Below are 20,223 nucleotides of genomic sequence, written 5' to 3'. Positions count from 1 at the left end.
AATTTGGAAAATCCCAGCTTTAGATCTCTTATACCTTTAACTACCTCATCCATTTCTTCATTCTAGAGTGCTAGAGCCATAGCAGCTGGTGGTGCCACCATTGGTATTGGCACTAGCATAAGCATAGGAGATTGTAAGTATAAGAGCAAACATAGGCAAGATAGGTGTAGGCATAACGATAGGTGCCAAGGTTGGGTTAATAAAAGGCATAGAAATAGGAGTCATAGGAGGTACAATAACATTTTGAATTCTACACTTCCATAACTATTCCTTCACAAAGTAGTGATATTATTCTTTGTATCCTTCTAATTTCTCTTGAGACCCATGGCCTACAATCTGTCTCGTGTTCTAAGGGTTCTCCTAATTACACTCAAAGTGCTGGATCCACTACCTACAAGAATAATTTTACCTTCTCCAGCTCTAAGGTTTCATTAAACCTAGACTCAAACTCTCGTAGTAGCTTTGTCACCACCAATGGCTTGTGTATGTACTTATGGAAGTTATGTCTCATATCCATCCTGATATCTTCTAAGAAGTAATCTTCCTTCAAGGATTTCTTAAAGGCAAGCCACATTGGACTCAAACCATAAAGCTTGTTGATGTTTGAATTCAAGAAAAAAGTCACCAGCCACACAAAGTACTCGCTCATCATATGCACAAGTACACCAAAGTACTCCATCTTAATATCTACTTCACAATCCCATGGTGTAAATTGATTCATATAACATTCTTAGCCTTATAAACCAACATAAAACTCACAAAATGACAAGTAAATAACATTTTTCATAATATTAAATCCCTTAACCAACAAAAACCACCAAGCCAATTCAAGTGGTCCTGACCTCGATTAGTGATTTTTCTTTGGAGAGGACAAAGCATATATCAAGAAGCACTAATTGGCTAGCATTGCTACTATGCTCCCAATTATGCCATCAGATTGCAAATTTGTCACTATCTTTGTATCAAGGATTGAGTGACAGACAATGTTTCTTTGACCATGTCTTCCTCTTCAAACACTAGTCCTATTTTTCCTTTAGAAAGCTACTAAGCTTTTATGCTTAATGTTTTTTTAAAAAAAGTTTTAAAAATGTTCTATTTCTTAAGAGTTAATCATAATCTATCAACCCAATGCAAGAAAGGAAATCCCTTAAAAGAAAGAAGCAAAAGAAAATTTTAAAATACAAGGAAAATCAGAAAAAGATAGCTCGACAACAAAAATGAAAGCGAAAATGACCAAAAGCACAAAGACACCTTAAAACCCAAGGCAAGGGCAAAAATGGAAGAGGCACATTTTAAAATGTAAAGGTGTCCTTAAATCTTTATAAAAGAGTGCCAGGATCCCTTCTGTGCAATTGGTAAAGAGTAGATGATGAAGCCACAATTTAAATAGAAGGAAATAGGAAAAGAGAACCTAGGCTAAAATGACTAGTAATGTAAAAAAGGGGCGGGCGCCCAAAAGGGATTAAGGCATGTATAAAAGCCAAAAAGTGAATAGATTCGAAGCTCATTTTTCTATATGGAAAAAATAGCTCTCCTCTTCTCTTCTTCTTCTTGTTCTTGCTTGCTTGAGCTTGTGCTTGAGAGAGGGAGTGAGTGTATGAGGGTGAGGGTGGGGGACCCTTGTGGAGAAGCTCTCCATCTTCTCCTATCTTCTTCTTCTTCTTCTTCTTCTCTTCTTTTCTCTTGTCTCATGTGCATGGACAATGAGCATGAAGCTTGAATCTTGAGGATGAGGGAGGAGGAAACTAGATCAGCGGAGGTAAGCTCACTACACACATAGGTGTGAGAGCGCGTACAGCTATGTGAGAGGTAGCCATTGCACTTGGCTTGAAATGCTTCAAGTAATAAGTAGTTCATGGGTCTTGGTGGTCGGGTGTGAGCTTCCACATTTTGATTCCATTTCTACGATATATAGATTCAAGCTTTGAGTACTTGTGGGCTCTGAAGTGAGCTTTGAAGTAGGGATTTCCCCAAACGGATACTTGAACTGGATATGTAGGAAACGAGGAAGTTTGAAGAGGTATTTGATATCCTTAACAAGTTTTTTTTCTGTTTGGATCTAGATGAGTATGTTGGATTAGTGTAGGAATTTGGTTGTGATTTGAATGCATTAGAATCAAGGAAAAACAAGAAAAATAAGGTTATGCATAGTAGGGTTCTGCTACTGTAAAGAGACCAACTAGAAAAAAAGGAAGAGAAAAAAGCTTTAATGTGTAATGCATCAGATGGAAGAAAGGAAAAAGAATAGAACTCAGTAAGGAAGGGCTTTAACATGCCAAGAATAAGAGGGAGAGCTCATTTGTTCCATTGTGTGTGTGTGTGTGTGTGTGTGTGTGTGTGTGTGTGTGTGTGTGTGTGAGCTACATGCAAAGAGGTCAGATTATGCATCATGATCTTTATCAGAGTGCATTTTCACCCTCTAGGTATGTTCTTGATATTTCCTCATGCTTATTGATCAGTTTCAACTCCTTGGGTGCAATCATTAGTAATGTGTGAGTAGTGTTTTTAAAGATTTTCTGACGTTCCATAACTCGCTGCCGCACTCAAATGCTCACTACACGATTCAATTGCCCTAATCAAACCGTTTTAATTGTCTACTCAAACACACCTTTCCTTGTCCAAGTCACTATACTTGCAAACTTATACTCAAAGAACTCTGAGACCACTTGTTTACTTGGACACACTCATCCATCCAACATGGATTACATAGTTTGGATTGTTCGACTCAGACAGTTACTCAAATACCCAAACTTGGGCACTCTGAGACCACTTGTTTACTTGAACACACTCATTCATCCAACATGGACTACATAATTTGGACTGTCCATCACTTAGACACCCAAAATTGAGCACTCGAACTTGGACTGTATGACTCAACCCTCTTAAACTCAGACGACTGTCCCAGCCAACCACTTGGACAAGAGCCAGAATTGGAGAGTTTGATTTTGGGAATGGGATGCCTGATACTTGGATACTAAAAATAGGAATTGAGAGAGGGAGAAGAAGAAAGGAAAAGGAAGAGATCACAAGAGAGAGAGAATAAATATGAAAGAAAACAAAGAAATGAGGAGAGAGAGAGGGGGGGGGAGGAAGAGAGGAGAATGAGTGAGAAAACATAAGGGGGTGGAGAGAAACAAAGAGAGGGGCAACAAAGAAAGAGAGAGATAAAGAAAGAGAAAGGGGAGAGAACATAAAATGAAGAGCACAACGAAAGGTGCAAAGAAAGGGGGAGAAAACCAAGACTTTAGTTGGAGTTAATTTTGTTGAGTTACAAGAGAAGAAATCCCTTCTCAAACAAATTAAGAAAGAAAAAGAGAATGAGAACAAAAACAATTGTTTATCATAATGTAGACAAAATGGAAAACAATGAAGGTCGTGATAGTCAAGATCGCAAGGCATATCTTAATCAGCGTGTCTCGTGTCCTTGCTCTCAATGCAAGTTGGTAATCAAATGAAAGCATCGCTTATCTATAGAATACATCAACGAGTTTCAATTGAATATCATTGATCAACTGATCTGAGAGTTTGAGAAAATGGTAAGAAAAGTGTGTATCAATCATGCATTATGTTCGAAAACTAATTAAATATCATCTACAAAAACATTAGATGTGGCTGCAAATTTTACACAAGGAGGTGATATCTCATCCCAAGGAGGAGTGCACCTATTGCGGTCAATTAGAAGAGTTCATGGCAATCTACCACTTAGAAGAGTCTATACCGTCAATAATAGAGGAGATAGAAAGCCTTTCAGACTTTCATATAATCTTGGAGCCTGAGATGGAGGCAATGATTGATGCACTGATATCCATGGATGTTGAGACATTTGATCTGCTTAGAGAGGAATCATTCATACCATTATATGATGGGTGCTGAGTATCTCACTTGAAGATACTACTTGCACTCCTGAAGTGTGCAAGCAAAATACGCGTGAAGCGATGCGAGTGTGACTATGTTATTCAGGTACCTTCTACGTATGCTTTGTTGATTTCTTTTCAGCACCATTATTAAAAATAATTATGCTTTTTCAGGGTGTTTTATGATTTCTTTTCAAGTTGCTAAAGTATCATATATTACCACTTGGAAATACCATGCGTGAGTGTCGTGATGATGTGCTACATGTTTTACGAAAGCTCGGCATGGACTACAACAACATCCATGCATGTGTCAATGATTGCTTACTATTTCGAGAAGAATATGAGACTATGGAGACATGCCCAAAGTTTGGTGCTCACAGGTATTGACATGACTTGCAAGGGCAAACCATCCCTTAGAAAGTTCTTATACATTTTTCACCTATTCCCCGGTATACATCACAACTTTCATACATCGGCCTTGGTGATCTTGACAACGTGGCATGCATAGAATAGATCCATAAATGGAGTCCAATGAATGTCAGTAGATTCACACGCATGGAGCCACATTGACTCTACCTTTCCAAGCTTTGCACGAGATCCAAGGAATCTTTGGCTAGTTCTTGCTATGGATGGAGTGAACCCATTCGGTCTCCACTCAACTTCTTACAGTGTGTGGCATGTAGTCCTTGTTAACTACAACATCCCACCGTGGCTTTCTACGAAGAAAGGACACCTGATACTTAGCTTGCTCATTCCTGGCTGCTACAAAGTCAAGAATATGGACGTCTATCTCCGTCCATTAGTTGATGAGCTTAAGATTTTGTGGGAGGAGGGGGTCGCTGTGGAAGATACAAGCAAGCACGATGGTCAATAGTCCGCTAATATACGAGCCATTCTCATGTGGACCATGCATGAATTTTCAGGATTTTGGGGAGTGCTCAAGTAAGTAGGCTTCCATTCTCATTGGTCATATCTATCATAGCTCGTAGAAGTTTGTATTCATAGGATAGAGGTGTTGGGACAAATCTGGTTACCTGAGGTTATCATGCATGTCTATTGTGTTCCCGAAGGTCACAAACCATGAAGAAGATGGTATATCAAGGGCATGCCACTTTCTTATCAGAGGGTCATGAACTGAGGGAAGGTTTTCTTGGATAAGCTCCAGCATGAATGAACGCCCAAAGCTAGTACAAGTTGGAAATGGTCCACATGGAGTTGCATCTAAATGAATTGCAACGATTCTCAATCTTCTACGAGTTTCCATATTGGAACCACTTACTGATCAACCACTTGTTGGATCCCATGCATATTTTCAAGAATGTGGGCAGGCTAGCATACTATGGGACCATATCACAGGAAAGAGAGACACTACAGGGACCTCGGGGGGGTCACCTTATAGAAGCACACTATATAACGTGTGTTCAAAGGATACTTAAAAAACTCATTTTAAAAAAAATTTCACCATTTTATATACCCCTTTTGTGAATTTTGAATGCAATAGTTATATCCCCTATGTAAATCTAAAATTTGAATTGAATGTGCATTTTCATGGCCCCTTCTATACAATTCAAATTAAAACATGATACTACCATAGTGACTACTTCTCTAACTCAGCTCTTCCAAATGGAAAACCATGCATTGAGCATCATGTTTCCTTTTACCTCATCAAGTGGACCATTATGAGCATTCATTGCTCATACAAGATCCCAAGCAACTACCACACTAGTTAGGCAATTACCCTCATCTACTCTTTACATCCACACCCTTGATTGTGGTTTTGTACTTTGAGTCTCTCTTTTGTATGAACTATTGGGCCAAGTAAAATTAAAAAACATCCACCAAACAAAAATCATTGCCTTCATGATCATTGCAAGCTTGTGAGCAATCCATTGCAACACCCTTGGTGTGATGAAAAGCTATGATAGAATCCACTCCCCCTCCCCCATGCTAGTTGTAAATATTTGTCTCATGAGAACATATATGCATTTAAGTATTGATCCCCTCCCCCCATATTCCCCCCACCCATCCCTCTCCCACCCCACACCCCCCTCGCCTCCCTTAAAAAGTGTGCTTCTAAAATTTTTTGAATAAAGACACCCCTAATGTAAATTTTACATGAGGTGCATTTATAAACCCCTTTTGTTTTTGGAAAACTGTAAGTCAACATAATAAAAATACCCGTTCTTTTGAACTCAAGTGGTATATTACATGTTCTATAAGGTGACCCCCCTGAGACAGGGACACGAATGGATTTAAAGGAGGTAGGCAAGATGGAGGTGCAATCGAGTACTGATGGTTGCTTGCAACTACCTTGCACTCCTTGGGTTTTGTCCACTAAAGAAGAGCGCATTGTGAAGAAAATTATCAGGTCTATCCACACTTTGATGGGTATGATAGGCTCTCTCAGATCCACTTTTTCTAAAGATTACTAACAATTAGGGCTAAAATCCCATGATTGGCATAAGATATGTTAGGTTTTTACCTTAAATGGATTGTAAGTGGCTTAGATATTTTGCTATTTGGAGTCTAGTTAGTGTTCATAATGCTTCTTCATTTGTGGCTATTTATACCATTGATCACGATCGCAAGATGCCTCACACCAAAAATACGCGGGGTGATTTACAGATTGTCAAATTTAGTGCAATGGATCTCACAGAAGGAGTTCAAGACATCCTCTATTGAATCCACAAGGCAAGGAGTAGTGGAGACGGTTTGTCTCTTTGAGAAGTACTTGCCCACCAACATGATCACGATACACACCCACCTCTTGGTGCATCTTGTAGATGAAGTGGAGATTAGGGGACATGTCCATACATGATGGATGTTCTACTTGGAGCACTTCATGAAAACCCTGAAAGGCTTTGTGCGACAACAAGCTCGGCTAGAAGGTAGCATGGCTGAAGGTTGGTTGGTGTCTGAGGCATTAGTGCATATTTCATAGTGACTGATTCAAAGAAAAATTTTCTATGGTTGCTGAAGGATGATGATAGAAAAATTGAAGATGTGCTGGTTGGAAATGGGATAGAAAAAGGATGGATGCTACAATGGAGGAGAAAGAGAATCGTTTTTGTATGTTGCACCATCCCTCCATGGAGACATGGCTCGCTAGGTACGAGCAAGCCATGAAAGATCAGGAAGAAGTGCGATCCGAATTTCGATGTAGTATACACCATCAAATTTATTCGATATTGTAAGGGCATGGAGGAGATACCGTGATTAATGTCTATGCGATGGTTACATGGAACCCCGGAGGGTTCACTATAGATGTTGTATGGTATCACGTGAGTGTAAGGGAGGGGGGTTTTTGGAAGGGGACACTTAAGCGTATACATTAGAGATAGACCCCTCTTAATTTCCTATATTGAACTTAAATTTAAGGAGGGGATAGAGGGAAAAAAGAAGGGGAGTTATGCATTTGATCAACTCTCTGCATAGGTTCGTTTCTCCAAGGCATACAAGAGACCTTGACAAGTAAGGTTAAAACCCTAAACCCTCACATAGTAGGGTTATTGAATTAATCATAGTGTGGGAGGGGGGGAGTTAGCACTCTCCCATGGTTTTGGTAGAGAGATTCAACTCCCCTTCTTCCAAGGAGAGCTTGGTGTCTACTTGGTGTAGTCACTTTAAGTATAAAGGGGTTCGATTTCCGCTACTCTCTCTCCTCAAGTGGTAAGGGGGCACAGGCACTCAAAAACATTTCGACACATACTTTGATGGTATCCAAGTGCTAGTACATAAATCACTTTCTGATATGACCATTTTGATACTTTTAATTGCTTAGGATAATTCTAACTTTTAGAAAGAAAGTTAGTATATGTTCTATGAAGACTTACATTTAAGAAAGGGGATACATAAAAAGTCATACATGTATATATCTTATAAGCTTAAATAGGGGGATACATTAGTCTTAAATGCTTCATAAATAGGGGTTTTTTTAGAAGTCCTTGCACGTAGGTGACATGTCTTCTTTACTATGAGTGAACCCCCCGTGCATGGAGCTTTGATCTAGTAGCCTCTCACGAAGGGGTAAAGATCTCTATTGAGGAATGGGAATTCTCGAGGGGATGTAGTCTAAAGATGACCACATGTTTTATAAGATATCATATCTAGATTTTATATGTGACAACTAATTTGTCATTTCAACGTACAATACAAAATATACAACGCGGCGTGGTCGCGTGCATGATATTTTCGCATGGAGCGTATCAACAAAATGCGCTCCACAACGGATTGTGGTGTCATGGCAAAGTTTGAGCAAGAGAGCCGATGACGAACCACCGATCCAAACACCATTATAGATGAGATGGATTATTTTGAAAACTTGCAAAGTATTATCACGGTGGATTACCGTAGCTTCTCCATGATCCTATTCGATGTGCGGTGGTTCAAAGTGGTACTGGAAGAGGTAACTATTCGACAAGGTCCATTTGGATTTCTCGAAATAGATTTTGAATAAAGATGGATAGATTTGTACGACACGTTTGTCTTACCGGCCCATCATGAACAGGTGCATAGACTCATGTTTTTTTTAAATTTTATTACGACATGGTATATATCACAAATGTTAAATCTCTCTTGTATGCGATTTTGAATAGGTAATTTTCTATCCAAACCCCCGACAACTTTGATAGTGGTATGTTGTACCTTCAGCTCCTCAAAGTATTAGAGTATATGATGAAAGCAATGTTTCCAATGTAGATGAGGACAGTGTGCAGATAGAAGGGTTGATATTGCAAGGGTGGAGGTTGCCCAAAGCTTGGAGCATGTAGAGAAGGCAAAATTAGGTAACAATAATGGAAAACAAGAGGCTAAGAGTTCTTTGAGAATGATGTGGACTCATCCTTTTGTGGTGACCTTTCTATCGACCTTCCAGTGTATGCAGTGTTGTGTAAGGTGATTAACATGGGAGCATAGGTTACGTCATACTTGTAACATTCACCTACTCAATTTGTTGATGAATCACTACAATCAGGTACTCTAGAATATGTATTTTAAGTAATATCATTTTTTTCAAAGTTATATTACCATGCTTTACTTGAATCTTTATATTGATTATGCTAACATCAATTTTTGTTTGTGCAGGTGACATTTATGGATATTTGGACAATATGTCAGGAGATGAGCGACAAGGAGCTGCAGGAGATCGTCACACGTATGTCTCTAGATCAGATGGCTCAATTCAGAGATATAACAAACCAAAAGATGTCTGAGATACCATAAGGTGGTTCCATTAGATCTACTTTGGCATGCTCTGATGCTTCGGTTTCCAATAGATGAGATCAACGCTCGAGCAGACTTGGGGCGGACAGAGGGAGTGGTTGTGGGGGATGATGTGGTGAGCCTGTGATTTGCTGGAGATATATGTGCTACTCCTTATTTTGATGCAGGTTTGAGAGAGGGTGGCGTGGTTGTAGGTGGAAGAGGACACATCTTAGACATACCCCAGAGAGATATGGATACCTTGTAGATGATAAGCATGAGCCGTCATCATGAATGATGAGGGGAGGATGGTGATGGCTCATATGAGAGAGTTATGAGAGAGTTGTGCCAACAAGTTTTTCGGCACAACGTCTTGGATCATTGGAAGAACATATTGGAGGGGAGCAAGGATAACAAGTAGCATCCTTGCATGTAGAGTTTGTGGTAACCACCGTAGCAGATAGGTTTTCTACAGGTTGGATGATGGAGTGCATGCATGTGTACATGTCACACGGATGATCGAACGTAGACAAGGCACTTAAGAGTGGGGCCTCAAAGCGCGAGTGGCTAGACGCAGATGACTTGCACTGACTAAGGGAGTAGACTACAAAATCTCCAAGACATTGGAGATAGCAGTTTGAGATAGCAAGGGCACGACTGAAGGCAAGAGTGGTCAATCATCTTGGGAGTAGTGGCCATAAGACTTATCTAGAGGACTTTGTAGGTTTTTCTTATGTTCTTCTCACCTATTTTTTTGCAATATCACTTTGTACTGGCAATCATGTTTCTAACAGTTGTATTTTGTTTTCTTTGCAACACTCCATTATAAGCCCGATCCCACCAGCCTTAAGACTCAATATGCAGAGAGACATGGTCTCACTACATTGATCAATAGATTTTATGTATGCAGTGGCCCAGTAAGTCACTCATATTTCTTGTCCGTAGTTACTATTTCTAATTAAAATGCATTATTGTATGGTGGACTGATGTGTAGTTGTTTCTTTTTGTGCAAAGTCTGTTTGATGCTCCTTTGCATTGGGACGAGTTTTCAGATGGCAGGATCTATAGCTCGCGCTTGGATTCGTGGAGTACACATTGTCTTCTTTCTTAGTCCTATGATTTATGTAGGCATTTTTTATGCACTATGTTATTATCATCCTTTGTATCTTGCCATGATTCCATAAGTGTTTTCAGTAAGCGATCTTGTATTTATTTTATGTATCAATCTTGTGGATTCAAGTACACTTTTCCTTCATTTTGATGACCATTATACACGTTACATCATAATTTTTTTCTCTGTAATTGTTGCTATTAGCATCACAAATTTACTACACAGATTGTTAAATTAGTGCATGTGTCGTAAATTTATTAGCGACACCAATAACGATGTAGATAGCAATGGTAATAGCAACACCAATAGCCATGGTTCCATAGAGACGCTAATACCCATGTGTTTAGTGATGACACATGATTTTTTTTGTGAAAATTTTTGTCACTTGAAACGTCGCTATGAGGCCTCTATCTTATAGTGACATATGGGGGAAACTTGGAATGTATATAAGGAAATCTACGGCTTCTATAGAGGAATCAGGGTAGGACTCTAGGATGTGTACTTAGGGAAGTTACTATATATATATGGAGGACTCTAGGATGTGTACTCAGGGAAGCATATGGAGTTACTATATGTATATGGAAGCATATGGAGGACTCTAGGATGTGTACTCAGGGAAGTTACTGTATGTATATTCTCTACATGATGTGCGTTCAAGGCCTATTTATAAATATACTTATATATGCATTTTTCCTAAATAAAACATAATCATTTTCTATTCAATCTATAAATAACACCTCTATATTACACCCTTTTGTATGTAAAAAATGTATAAAAATGGTATTTTAAAAATATATTTTTTTGAACTCACGTGATGCACATATATATATATAAGTAACTTACCCGAGGATGTGTATAGGGAAATCTAGGATGCATAAGGGGGAGTCTGAGATACTTGAGATAAGGGGATGCACATGAAGTGCAATAGTACTCACATTCTAGGCATGTTGGATTTAGGACTAGCCTAAAGCTAAGGCAAGAGAAGCAAGTCTATCATCCCATCTAATTTATCTTGTCAAAGCCTACACAATGTTTCTAGTCTCTTCCTTTTGAATCTAGTTGATAGGTTTAGAAATAAAGTTTTGCATTGTCAATAAGTTTAGAGGGCTTTGATACAAGCAAGGGGTGGGGTATCCATTGCTAAGTCCCAAATGTTAGTAAAGGGGGTCAAGAGCAAGGCTAGAGCTATTGAGATATCAATATAAAGGAAAGATGTGAGAAGGTTATCATGCAACAACAAATCTTGATCTAGAACCTTGGAGCTAGACAACAATCCCTATATCAAGTGAGATAGAGGTCACTCCTTATTGGTAAATGATGAGCATAAGAGGATCTTGGGGGGATGTAGGGTAGAGAACTAAGTCTCTTGTGCTATCTACAAATCCAATACAAGTTGTGATGCTTGTGAAAAATGAGACACATCATATCCAATAATAAGGCATGTCATTAACAACTAAGTTTATAGAAATACTAAAGATACAAAAAATGAGAAAAATAGTATCCAAAATTAGGCCTTGGTCTTCATAGGGCAAGACCAAGAGCTTTGAAGATGCAATAAAGAGCAACCACTGTCACTGCCACTCTTGACATGGTGATGTAATAGAAGTAAGAGAGCATGTGGATCAACCACATGATGGGGAACAAATGTAATAAAAAGTGTTGTAGACTGATAACCCCAAGGATCCCCTCCCAAAAGAACCAAAAAAAAAAGAGAAGCCTAGAAAAGTATCCATTTCATTAATCCCAAATTCCTAAACCAAGAGATTTGCCATGTAACCAAAATCAATCATCACATTAACTCCATGGAGAAACCATTGATTGTACATGTGTATTTTGCATTATAGGGATTGCCCAAAAAGGGATTAGGGTTTAGAACTTTGGCAAGACACTCTCTCCAACCACACTCATGCTCTATTGCTCTCCCAATCTCCTTTAATCATGCCTACTCTCTTGATCTCTCTTGCATTTGCTCTCTCTAGCTCCTACTTCACCCATGCACTCTTCTCATTATAATATAGGCATAATAGATCAAGGATCTCTAACCCATTGATGGATACCACCTCCTTGCATGAGGTTCCATGTGAGAATGTTGCACTGTGGGCTATTTCAAACTTTAGCGGTATTTCTAACCAAAATGAATAGCTACTTCATACATCTAGATGCTCATTAAAGGGACATATGGTTTTCTAAAGGATATGCCCTCAATGGAAGCTAATGATAGGTTAGTGCTCATGGAAAAGTGTCCCTTTGTCTATCTTTTCAATGCAAGTTTTTCAAAAATGGGTTGAAATTGAGGCTCGTATTGGCAAAAGTCGGCTATTTTTTGGGCATTTTAGTGATAAAATTGACTATTTTCTCCCCAAAACTAGCTAGGGTTAAGCCTCTTTGGATCCCCAAGAGGAACACCAAGAAAATGAGGAGCCTACTATAAAAAAATATATCTTATCACACCAACAATAATATTCTTTATACTTTAATGAACCACAATAAAAAAAACAACTCTAATTTTCACAAATCTTCATGCAACATCATATAGCAATTCTCCCATCGACTTATCACAACAAATCTTCAACATATTCTTCATAGAAACCTTGAAAGAACAAAAATGACATAGAGGAAAAATAAACTTTGAATCAAGTTCATCACATAGTATTGATCTTTCATCATCGTCATAGTCTTCATGGTCTCTCTCTCATGTAGATAGAATGTTTCTCATAGAAAATTGGCTATCTCTCATACTTTATCTCTCTCACACATGCTTTCTCTCAATAGTACATTAAAATTTAAAAAAATCACTTTCAATAGTCACATCTTGGTCGTGGATACCCATCCCAAGAGGCATGCTTGATATAAAGAGTCACCAAAGCCACTATAATGTCCCTTGAGAGCTCATCAATATCATTGTCACTTTATTCTTTAGTTCAAGTCTCCATCAGCCAACCACCACTAATTTGTTTGCTTCTTCAAGCTATTTCAATCCTATATTATCTCTTTTTCAAGATTTCAAAACATTCCTAAAGCTAATCATCCATCCATTAGAATACTTACAGAAGTAAATAGAGGTTTACAGACTAGATACAGAAGCTCTATAAAACTCTATATAATGTATACACAAGGCATAAAGACCATATAAATCAAAACATCCAAAAACCTTTCAAAACACTCTTAAAAATCCCTCAAAAATCTCATTCACAATCTCAACCTCACAAACAGAAAGAAAATAGATCAAAACAGAGGTATACAAATCTTATCAAAGACAAACAAACACATTATATCATCTATCAGAATATCATATCTCAACCGAAAACATCATGAGCTTTTCAAGCCCCCTCAACCCAAACATCATGAGCTTTTCAAGCCTCCTCAACCCACCCTAATACTATCTAAACACTTCCAACACATCCAAAATCAATCAATCCATCACAAAATCAATCATTTAGATTTAAAAAAAAACAAAAATTAGCCCAAAAAACAAGTCAATTCAACCCTCAACATACCCCCATACATAATCAAGAAGCGTCCTCGCGACCTTGAAATAAGGAAAAAAATTAGCCCAAAAAATATCTCAACACTTCTTTCTCAAACATCAATAAATCAGTATCCACAAACCAACCTCAATCTCATCAATCTCCAAAATAATCTGAATCTATCAAAAAGATTGACGAAAGGAACTCACCTTAAAGCATAAACCAATTCTTAGCTTTCAAAATATAACCAAACAAATTAGTAGTAGATATAAGAGGTTCTTTCAGTCCTTGAAAAGTCCTTAAAACTTTAGCCAAGTCCATAAATCAGCATCTTCAAATCTCTTCAATATTCTCGAACCATATTTCTAGATGAACACAAATCAAACACATTCACACACTAACACGTAACATAGAAAAATATGAATGACACCCCAATAAGGGAGAATGAAAAGAGATTCCATTAAATCTCAATCCACCAATTACAATTTTAAAAAGACCACCAATGAAGATATTTTATTTTAAAGGTCTGATGATTTTGAAATGTATCTATGGAAAGGGATTCATCCTCAAAGATCTTGGGAGGATTTTTAAAGAATTTCAAACAACACATCCTCTCCACAAGGATAAGATATTTGCTCGAAAAACAAAGATCCAATTGAAAAGGATCAACATCCATATTGGAATTCATACATAACTTTAATATAGGCTTTTGATCATTATGAAAATGATGATGCATGTATGCTAAGTACCAAGCAAAATGAGCAGTTAATCTAATTCAATAATCACTAGATTGATGATACATCTAAGAAATTTGCAAATAATTCCGATAAGCTTGAATAAGAGTATACCAATCCCCTGGAATCACATGCCAATTAATTTGAGGTCCTATTAATGAATCAATTTGACTCTGGCCTCTTTGTCTAGGTATTTGCAAAACAAAACTAGAGTGACTCACTAATCCATTGAGGGGGACTAGGAATAAAAGATGTGGATGGAGGAAGAGGAGCAAGTATCAAGGGATAAAGTGATAGATAGAAAAAATCATAAAAACAAGAAAGTATTAAAGATGGAGATTCAGGTAATTTGACTAAATCAGATAGAAAATGAGTTACCAAATAAGCCGAAAAAGTGAAAAGAAGGGTGGTAGATGGTGGAGGATAGAGAGGAGTAGGGGAGAAAACACGATCCACAATGAATGGTCAATGAGTAAAGATAGGAATTTGAGGAGTAACTTGTGGTTGGAAAAGAAGAGAAGAAATAACATGGGGAGTCTATTGAAGTATGGATAAAAAAGAATCAAATATGTGGACCATTTGTTGGTAATAAGCAAGGGAAGGCACTGATGGACCTAGAATAGATCAACGATTATAAGCTTCAAAGAAGGAGGTATCAAAAGAAATTTATTTAGAAGCATGGGCTAAAATGTTCTCCCTCAGTTGGTTAGTATTTTGTAATCATGCAAAGGCTTTCAATTGCCTCTAATATTCAATACCACATACTTTAATATCATGGAATGCCAAGAAACCTCAGGACATGCATCCACTTTGGAAGAACAAGCTTGAAAAATCTCATCCATCTGCAACTCCAAATATTTGACATAATTAACAACTTGGAAAATAATGTCCCTCATATACCAAGACATATCCTCATCATCTGGAATTATAAGATCACCTCTAAGATATATATAAAACATCAACATGGTTTTTGGTATAACTAAATTTACAAAAACTATTCAGGCAAATTCTGCTAGGAGATCTGAGGATCAAACATCAATCAATCCATCTTTCTGGAGGATGGAAATCCATAATGGATAGCTTCATGTAGCATGCCAGCTTTTTTGTTGATAGTGCACAAAGAAAGAATGATTTGGTGGGATATATTCCATAAATTGCTTAAAATAAGACCACAAAAAAAAGATCAATTTTAGATTGAAGTGTTTCCACCTTAGTTTACAATAAAGGACACAAGCTTGCAGTATGTTGGAGAGCAGCCAAGTCTGTAGCTAATAAAGATGGTATTGATGGTATATTAGGACTTGGAGAAATGAAACATGACTAGGCCAATTGTTCTTTTAACTCCTCAATCTTGGTATTTTGATGCTCAATTGTACAATTTGCTGACTATAACTCCATTTCTTGGGTAGCAATTAAAGCTTTAAGCTCCTCGATTTCCTTAAAAATATGATTCTTATCCTCATTGATAGTAGCTAATTAAGCCTTTTCTTTAGTCAATTGGATCTGCAAAGAGAATATTTTCACTTTCTGGGCTTCTAGAAATCTAGTCTGTGACTCCATTTTTTTTAATAGATCAGAAGAGTTTGCTTAGTAATAGTCTTATGTAACTCCTCTTTGCGGTGCTCCATCTCCTCATGGAAAGAAGAGTACAACTCCTGAACATAAGTAGTAATTGATATTTCTATGGAACTATGAGTATCCTTATAAGGAAAGGAATGGCACCTTCTACCACTAGGGGATGCAAAGAAGGAATTGATATATCTAAACTACCATCTCTGTGTATCCTAAATAAATTTGGAGATGTCAGGCATGCAAGAAGGATATTGCTTGATGTAGTAGGGGAATTGAGGCAGAAATTTTTTTAGCCACATGCTTTAAGCACTTCCTCTAAATGACTAGAGGAGGAGGGGAGTCATGATCATCAAACGTAGGTCACATTAACCCTAGTCACCCTGATAAACTGTTGATCCATTTTGGTTGGCAAGGAGATAGGAACTCCAATCAATGGTTATGCCCTTGAGGATCATTATAGAAGTAGTGAATAATTACTTGGACATATCATTAGATGTTTTAGCCACATGCTTTAAGCAGTTCCTCTAAATGACCAGGGGAGGAGGGGAGTCATGATCATCAAATGTAGGTCACATTAACCCTAGTCATCGTGATAAACTGTTGATCCATTTTGGTTCGCAAGGAGATAGGAACTCCAATCAATGGTTATGCCCTTGAGGATCATTCTAGAAGTAGTGAATAATTACTTGGTCATATAATTATCTAGAGTCTTGGTAGGCATAAACTTGTCCTGAAGGACTTGACACAACTGTTTCTAAAAGGGATCAAAGATCATAGAAACACAAGCTCTGGATGTAGTGATGACCCATTTAGCATCCAATATGTCCTTGGTCTGTCTCTCTAAGAGCTTCATAATATCTAGATTGGAAAAGAGTTGGCGAGTTGCTCTAAAGGTTTTCCCATGATAGGGAAGAGATAAAACCTCGAGGTGTCACTAAGATAATGGTACCACAAATAGAGCCAAACTACTTGCTATAAGAGGTTATGAATTCATCACATAAAGTAGGATCATCAAGAATAAGTGGCACTGAGAGAGCTAAAAAATGGAATAAGCCAGCCTTAGTAATAGCGTCCGATTGCAACAACTTGGAATAATCCACATTGACCAAAGGAACATATTAGATCGAGGGAGGAGTTTGAGGTGCCTTTCAGATAAGAATAAAAAACACACACACCACACAAATAGACACAAAGGAGGCATGCGAAATAGTAGAATTAAAAAAAAAAGATTTCATTTGAATGTTAGTTCATCCATAACATAAAAGACCACCCAAAGAAAACCACATCCTAGAAAAAATTTGACATGTCCCACCCACACATGTGATTGATAGCTTCATGAGATGTTAACAAATAGGAACCTTGATCGATGTATCAAGGAAAAAAGTAAAAAGAAATATACACACCATAGCCCAACCTACATCAGTATGACCATCAAAATAGAAAAAATACCACAAACTACACCACATTTGACATAAGTGAACCAAGAGGAAACTGAAACTTGTCAATATGGAAAGAGTAAGAAATTGTGTTACCTTCATATCCATGTATCCCATTCATTGATTAGGTGAGAGATGTGCAATAAAGATAGATTTAGGTCAATGCCAAGCTGATCAGAAACCTACAAGAGAAAATATTGGTTGATGTGTCGGCTTATTCTTCGAATACCCATATTTAGAGCAACGATATCATCAAGGAAAGCTTTTATGGTGGAGTAAAGGATATAAATTGACTCAGCAAGAGGATGGATCATTTATCGGGGAAATCAAAGTCTTTTGTCATCACTACTTGCGAATCTTGACAAGCATCTCTGTTGCATTCAATGCAAAAGGTGGGATGGAGCCTTCAGTACATCCTTTGAATATGCTAAATTTTAATTATCATAATTATGAGTAGAGGAAACTATGGTGGGCTTTGTTAACCCATTGTGGATGTATACAATGTACTTTGATGGAGCGTTTAGGGGTCCCAACAAGAAAGGGAGTATAGGGGTAGTTATTAAAGACCCTTGATGTAGAGTCATGATGAAATTAAGTGTTTATCTTGGGGTTGGATTTACCAACAATATGGCGGAATACAAAGCTTTAATCATGGGCCTGAACATTGCTACTAAGAAGGGCGGTATCCGTCAGTTGTTAGTAAAGAGGGATTCCCAATTGCTATTGAACCAAATAAATGGGATGTACATAGTACAAAGTCCCATTCTTTTTATGTATTATCACGCTGATATGACCCTGCTCAATAGGTTTGAGAGAGTGTCTCTTTAGCAGGTTCCACATTATTGGAATCAGTTTGCTGACTCGCTAGAAAACTTTGCTTATGAAGAAGACCCTTTCTTCAATTGTGGTCGTGGTTCGGATATCTCTATTAATGATGATATAGGACTTGATCGATTAGGGGGTCTTTTATCAGAACATGCCCTATATGGCAGGTGATGGTTAGTATGGCTGATGCAAAGAGTGACCGAGACCCATTTACCTTTGTTATCTTGGACCCATAGATTGGTTAGAAGATACATTATCCGTACACCTCTTGCTATTTATGCAGGAGGCATGGGTCATAATCTGATGCATTTAGTTTGGGGCACGAGCCCTATTTTCTCCTTCGAACGGAGCATATTGTTTTATATTAGCTAGACTTCATTAGGGGGGAATATATAAGATCTCTTTTGTTTGATTTCATTAGGCTGAGAGAGAGAGAGAGAGAGAGATTCTCGATCCAGAAAGAGAGAGGAAAGAGATGGTTGTAACCTTGCATGTTTTCATGAAGGATTAAGAAATGTGATTTTTTAGCCTTTCTCTCTCCTCTCTCCTCTTTGTGGTTGTTCGTATGCATCAATTCAAGAGAGAAGGGGGAGGGTTGTGATGAAGAGTCTGAAGCAAATGATGATGCTGGAGTAATGGAGGGCATAGATCAGGCTAAGAGAGTGCGTCACTGGCAAAGAAGAAGCATCAACAGCCTCTCATCCATGAGCTACGAGCCTCCGAATCGTGATTTCTATGTGTAAGTGAGCGGTTCTTTTGTTTTACGGAAAATGGTTGAAGAATGTGCTTGATTTTATTTGTTCTTGATTCCCCATGTTGCATTCTCTCAAAAATATGAAAGAAAACAAGAAAATACAATGATATAATAATTTTCTACAAAACACACGAAACCCACAAGTTGCGGTTTTTATAAAAATAATGGAATTTGGGGTTTTTGTTGAGTGTTTTGGGGTCACATGGGACATAAATTGATATGAAAATAATGTTGAGTGTCCTTGATAAGTAAGAACTCATAATTATGAGATTATTAAGAACTCATAATTATGAGATATCTTATTTTTATAAAGAAATAAATGGAAAAAATAGAAAAAATAAGAGAAAAGTAGTTTTTGCATCTAAAAATTTAGAAAAAAATACATTTTATATTCGTGAGAACCTAACAAGACTAGAGCATGAAGATAAAGCCTCAATCAAGCATTGTTTCTATGTTATAGTGTGTTTTATCAAATTTTATATGGAAAAGTACATAAAAATGAACCGTACACCTATCCAACGAATGCAAAACCTAACAGATAGGAGGGAAGATGGTTTGTGAAAGTGGTTAGTTGCTGAAAATGTTTCAAAATTTGATTTATTTTTCTATGCACAACATATAGGATGGATTATCGTTTGAATTAAGGAAACTAGTAGCACGAAGAAATTCAGTTCTAATCTCTATCAACACCGCACGTACCATTAGTTGAAAAATAATTGAAGGGTTTTTTTTGCAATTTATATAGTTGGTTTCTAATTATAAAAAAGCTAGAGCACAATGGTCATCCACAATTGCATTATGCATATAACATGGTTACTCCTAGATGCATAGCAATTGATTTCTATGCATCTAGGAGTTACCACGTAGGTCATGTAATTAGCAATTGATTGCTAATTACATGATCTACGTGGAGTGTGAAAGGAAATCTGAGCTGTAGGGCATAAAAACAGTTTTTTGGGGTAAGCTTGGTAAGAAAATATCAAATCTCTTAGATTGTTCAAAATATATAAGAGTGGAGATTGTTCGTGTGTTCTTTATGTCAGAGCATCGCATCGGGGGGCCAATCCTCTCGGTGTAGGAGAGCTGTAGTGGGGCCATGGCATTCAGCCAAAAGGGTGCCTCCTTTACGTTTATATTACATTGGTGTACTACACGAAGATGTGTGGGATCTCCCTCTGAGGAGTAACGAGGGCAATAGTTGGACTATGTTCTATTACAAAGACAATATCTATGTTAGTAATTAAGGCAGTGTGTCCCTTGGATGCTCCTGG

The sequence above is a fragment of the Lygodium microphyllum genome, chromosome 6, assembly GCF_053477565.2.
Source record: "Lygodium microphyllum isolate KBCC chromosome 6, Lygodium_microphyllum_v1.1.10, whole genome shotgun sequence".
Taxonomy (NCBI): domain Eukaryota; kingdom Viridiplantae; phylum Streptophyta; class Polypodiopsida; order Schizaeales; family Lygodiaceae; genus Lygodium; species Lygodium microphyllum.
Note: the sequence above shows the minus strand (reverse complement) of the source record.